Source organism: Epinephelus moara, chromosome 13, assembly GCF_006386435.1.
Source record: "Epinephelus moara isolate mb chromosome 13, YSFRI_EMoa_1.0, whole genome shotgun sequence".
In the NCBI taxonomy this organism is placed as follows: Eukaryota; Metazoa; Chordata; class Actinopteri; order Perciformes; family Serranidae; genus Epinephelus; species Epinephelus moara.
Genome location: NC_065518.1, coordinates 37,718,184 through 37,724,210, shown reverse-complemented (window position 1 = coordinate 37,724,210; position 6,027 = coordinate 37,718,184).

Here is a 6,027-nt window from a genome sequence, read left to right as displayed (position 1 = left end):
TTAAAACAGTGAGTGGGTTCATGTACACCCTGACTGAAGCCAATGGAGTCTAATAATGAGATAAACGCGGTAGCTAGGGAGTCATTATCAACGTCGACATGAATGTTAAAATCGCCTACAATAATAACTTTATCTGATTTAAGAACTAAACTGGATAAAAACTCTGAGATCTCAAGTAAAGACTACTGGAGACTCTGTGAACTTGGAGATTTGTTGATTGAGTTGGAATCGGCGAAGGAAGATGGCTACTTACCAGGTTTGAGGTACCTTGACACATCCAAAGGGGTTAATCTCATCTTGGACAAGCTGCCTTTCAACATTCAGGAGAATTGGAGGACACAAGGGACATGTTATATAAGAGAGCACAAGGTCGCCTTTCCCCCTTTCTCTTTCTTTGTAGACTTCGTCCTCAGAGAAGCAGATGACAGAAATGACCCTGGATTCATTATCTCACCCCGTCCCACAGCTAACTTCAAGAAGGAGAGGTCAGACGGTTATCAGAGAGCACCTGTTTCAGTACACAAAACGTGTGTGTCATCTACAGACATTAAGTCTAAGCCAGACACCACAAATAGGACAACACTCCTTCCAGACAAAGAATGTCCCATTCATCACAAACCCCACCCTTTGAAGAAGTGTAAGCGCTTCAGACACATGTTGTTGGATGACCGCAAGAAGTTCCTCAGGGAGAATTATATATGTTTCCGCTGTTGTGGTTCGACCAATCACCAAGCCAAGGATTGTGATGTATTGATTAAATGTTCTGAGTGCAACAGCGACAGACATCTAACAGCCCTCCACCCAGGTCCTCCTCCGCAGCCATCTGACCCACCTCAACACCTCAGCCTGATGTCATGTCCACCTGCACAGAGATATGTGGAGGAGAATTCAGAGGCAAATCATGCTCGAAAATATGCCTCATAAAGGTTTATCCTGATGGTCGTAAGCAAGAAGCCAGGAAGATGTATGTCATTTTAGATGATCAGAGTAACATGTCATTAGCCAGGTCAGAGTTTTTTGACATGTTTAGCATTAAGGGGCCTGCAGCTCCCTACACTTTAACTACGTGTGCCGGTGTAGTTGCAACAACAGGCAGAAGAGCTCATGGCTACATCGTGGAGTCTGCAGATGGGAAAATGACCCTCCCTCTCCCTACTTTGATTGAGTGCAACCAACTTCCTAATAACAGGAATGAAATTCTCACTCCAGAAGCAGCTTACCATCATGCTCACCTATGGTCCATCGCAGAGGAAATACCGCCACTTGATCCTGATGCGGACATCCTTCTGTTGCTGGGAAGAGATATTCTACGAGTCCACAAAGTACGCAAACAGTACAATGGACCTCACAATGCTCCATATGCGCAGAAACAGGACCTGGGCTGGGTCATAATAGGTGACGTTTGTCTCGGTAGCGCTCACCGGCCTACTGGTATCAGTGCCCTGAAGACCTGCATCCTGGAAAATGGACGCCCGAGTCATTTAAGTCCATGTGAGAGCCATTTCAAGGTAAAGGAAAATTTCAACCTGCGAAAAAGTCCTACAAGCTCTTCCACATGGGCCCCAATGCATAACCCGGTAGTGAGACCAGATGAAGACAGTCTGGGTCAGACAGTTTTCTGTCAAATGGAGAACGACAACCAGCTCGCGCCGTCTATTGAGGATATGCTCTTCCTCCAGATGATGGAAAGAGAGTTCTTCAATGATAGCACCAACAGCTGGGTCGCACCCCTACCCTTCCGCAAACCTAGGAGACCACTCCCTAACAACAGAGAGTATGCCTACAGCAGATTAAAAACACTCCGGCGCAATCTGGAACGGAAACCAGAAATGAAAGCAGACTTTGTGGAGTTCATGCAGAACATATTTGACAGCAACCATGCAGAGAGAGCACCAACACTTGAAGAGGGCAAAGAATGTTGGTATCTTCCCTTGTTCGGAGTATACCATCCCCAGAAGCCTGGGAAGATACGTGTGGTGTTTAACTCCAGTGCGCAATATGATGGTGTCTCTCTGAATGATGTGCTGCTTTCCGGACCAAACCTCAACAATAACCTGTTAGGAGTGCTCCTCAGGTTCAGACAAGTGGCCATCATGGCCGACATACAACAGATGTTTCACTGTTTCCTGGTACGGGAAGACTGCAGAGATGTCTTGCGCTTCCTGTGGTACCGTGACAACGACTTGGACAATGAAATCGTCGACTACCGTATGAGAGTCCATGTCTTCGGAAACAGTCCATCTCCAGCAATAGCTATCTTTGAACTGAGGAAGGCTGCAAGAGCCAAAGAAAAGGACTTTGGTAGTGATGTAAGACACTTCATCATGAGAGATTTCTATGTAGATGATGCATTGAAATCGCTCCCTACGGAGGCAGAGGCCATCAACCTACTGAAGCGGGCGCAAGAAATGTTGGCACTCTCCAACCTTAGGCTTCACAAAATAGCCTCAAACAAAAAGGGAGTAATGGACGCCTTTCCGCCAAGTGACCGAGCCAAAGACATCAAAGACTTAGATCTTTGTGTGGACGACCTACCAGTTCAAAGAAGTCTTGGGGTGAGTTGGAACATAATGTCAGACACATTCACGTTCCATGTACCTGAAAGTCAAAAATCTTTCACTCGCAGAGGTGTTCTCTCAACAGTGAACAGTATATTTGACCCCTTAGGGTTCCTCGCTCCAGTAACCATTCAAGGAAGGCTCATTCTCAGGGAACTTACCTCTCAGGCCGCAGACTGGGACACGCCACTCCCTAAAGACAAGCAGGAAGAGTGGAGAAGATGGCAAGCTTCTTTGCAAGAACTGAAAGAGTTGCATGTACCACGAGCCTACTCATCCTACTCCAGCTCAAAGGCCAAAAACACTGAACTGCACGTGTTCTCGGATGCATTAGTCAAGGCAATAGCCGCAGTGGCTTATTTGAAGCTCATAGATCAGGAAGGTCACTGCGAAGTAGGCTTTGTGCTTGGTAAGGCGAAACTGACTCCACAACCAGATCTAACCATACCCAGGCTGGAGCTGTGTGCTGCTGTACTGGCTGTTGAGGTGGCAGAACTCATCATTGAAGACCTTGACCTCAGACTAGACACTATCAGGTTCTATACGGATAGCAAGGTGGTGTTAGGTTACATACACAATCACACGCGAAGGTTCTATGTGTATGTGAACAACCGTGTCCAGCGCATAAGGGTGTCCACTCAGCCGGAGCAATGGAGATATGTTCCAACGGAACACAATCCAGCAGATCACGGTTCGCGGTCTGTACCAGCTGCCTGCCTGGCTAGTACTACCTGGTTGTCAGGGCCAGCCTTCTTGTGTAAACCTGAAACAGCAGATGAAGTCTCATGCTTCGACCTTGTTGAACCCGAGTCAGATATGGAGGTGCATTCCAACGTTAAAGTTCTCGCCACTCAAGCTACTGAGAGTGTATCTATCTCAAGGCACTTTGAGCATTTCTCTGACTGGAGGTCTCTCACTCGGGCAATAGCACGTCTGATTCATCTTGCTAAAAGTTTTGCTCACTCATCAGATGATAGCGGCTGTGTTGGATGGCATAGATGCAAGAAAGGTCAATCGACAGCAGACCTCATTAAAGCTGAGCACATCATCATCAGATGTGTTCAACAAGAAGCATACTCTCAGGAGTTGAAGTGCATTCAAACAAAACAGAACCTTCCCAGAAACAGTGCTCTGTACAAGCTTCACCCGTTTGTTGACAATGAGGGCTTGCTGCGAGTAGGAGGACGTCTTGCTCAAGCAAAGCTTCAAAAGAGCGAAGCCAACCCTCTCATCATCCCAGGCCGTCATCATGTTGCAACATTGCTCATTCGTTACCATCATGAATGCGTGCAGCACCAAGGAAGATACCTTACTGGTGGCGCTATCCACGCTAGTGGTTTGTGGGTAGTTGGTGCAAAAAGGTGCATCAGTGGAGTTCTACACAAGTGTGTGACCTGCAGAAAACTCCGCAGAAGGACAGAGCAGCAGCAAATGTCAGACTTGCCTGCGGAACGTCCTCAGACAGAACCACCATTCTCTTATGTGGGCCTGGATGTGTTTGGACCTTGGGAAGTGGTCGCACGTCGCACAAGAGGTGGACATGCCAATAGCAAGAGGTGGGCAGTGCTGTTTACATGCATGTGTACAAGAGCAGTCCATATTGAAGTGATTGAAACAATGAGTTCATCCAGCTTCATTAATGCCCTTCGAAGATTCTTTGCCATCAGAGGGCCTGCTAAGCAGTTGCGCTCCGACTGCGGGACCAACTTTGTAGGGGCGAGCAAGGAGCTCAAGTTGGATCCTCCAAGTCTCCAAGTCAAGGGCAGACTAGCATCGAGAATTACCTTCTCAATCAGAGATGCACCTGGGTGTTCAACCCTCCACACTCATCGCACATGGGCGGAGCCTGGGAACACATGATAGGAGTGGCACGGCGCTCCTTGGATTCCATGCTCCTGCAGTGTCATTCTCACCTCACGCATGAAGTCCTAATCACTCTGATGGCTGAAGTCACTGCCATTGTCAATGCAAGGCCCCTGGTTCCTGTTTCGTCTGACCCAGAGTCACCCCTTATCTTAACACCTTCCATGCTCTTAACTCAGAAGATTGGCTCTCCCCCTCTCACTCCAGTGGAGCTCACTGAAGGGGACCTATTTAGGAGTCAGTGGAAGAGAGTTCAAGCTTTGGCAGATACATTCTGGGCCAGATGGCGGAGAGAGTACCTGAGTACTCTACAAAGTCATCAAAAATGGCAAACTAAAAGACCTAATCTGAAGGAGGGAGATATTGTTCTGATGAAAGACAACCAGGCAAAAAGGTATGAGTGGCCTATGGGTGTCATTGTCAAGACTCATCCAAGCAAGGATGGGATTGTCCGAAAGGTGGAAGTCAGAGTGACATGGCAAGGAAATGCGAAGACATTCTCAAGACCTATCTCAGAGGTCATCCTCCTCTTGACTCCAGATAATTAATATGTGTGGCATCCAGTGATGCCAGGCGGGGAGTGTCACGGACCTCCTGGACTGAAATCGGCCATTCGGTGGTTTTCTGTGAAACATTTTTGTTGGCCATCTAGTTATTGCTCTGTGAAAGGTTTTAGTTGGCCATCCTGTTTTTCTAGTTTCCTTTACCTCTTCAGTTCAGTTCAGATTGTATCCTCCTCATCTCTGTCAAAGCTCGACACTGCATTGTCTGTAAGTTGTTTTATGTATCTTAATATTCATTATTTCAGCAGCATGTTCAAAAGAGTAATTATTTTGTTACTTGCTAGCATATTAGATGTAATGACTTAATGATGTTGTTAGCTTATCCACATGTTAGCGGCCATGCCGTGCGCTGGTCAATAACGGTGCGTGCCGGCCACCTGGCACTCAATATGCTGCTGTAGTGGTTTGTTTTCCAGACATGTGAGTATCTTTGAGCAGTGAAAGTTATAATTTATTTCTTTTTACTTGTCGGCAGTGATTTGTTTTCCACAGAGCTCTACGTGTGAGCATTTTACTCGCATTTGCGACTAAAAATAGTTTTGTGCGTGCAAATTAAATCATTCAGCACGCTGTGCGAGTACAGATTTCAACCAGCAGCAGAAAGAAAAATCAAATCCTGCCGGTTGTGGGTTGAACGGGGGTCACAGATAGGATACGGCGGTCAAATACGGCGGAGGCTCATAGTGCTCCGCGCCGCAACTTAACGGCTTACCGTAAGCCGGGTCCAATAATGTCCTCTTCTTGGTGTCATGACTGCCCAGTAGTACCTGGACAACTGAGCCGTGGCGGCACACATGTATGTGGCGTGTCAGAGGGGAAACGATCCGTTTACATTTCTCTCTGGAAGATAACGGCCCACAAACCTCACCGCACTTTAGGGACTCTTCTTTACTTATGAAGGGACTGTTCTTTACTTGTCAGGGGAGGAGGGTGGCTGGTTGATTTTTATTTTATTTTGATCCCCCCTATGTTAATCACTTATTGATGCTGTTTTTGAAGTATGAATAAGTCAGTAAGTAATTTATTCCATTGAAATATCATTG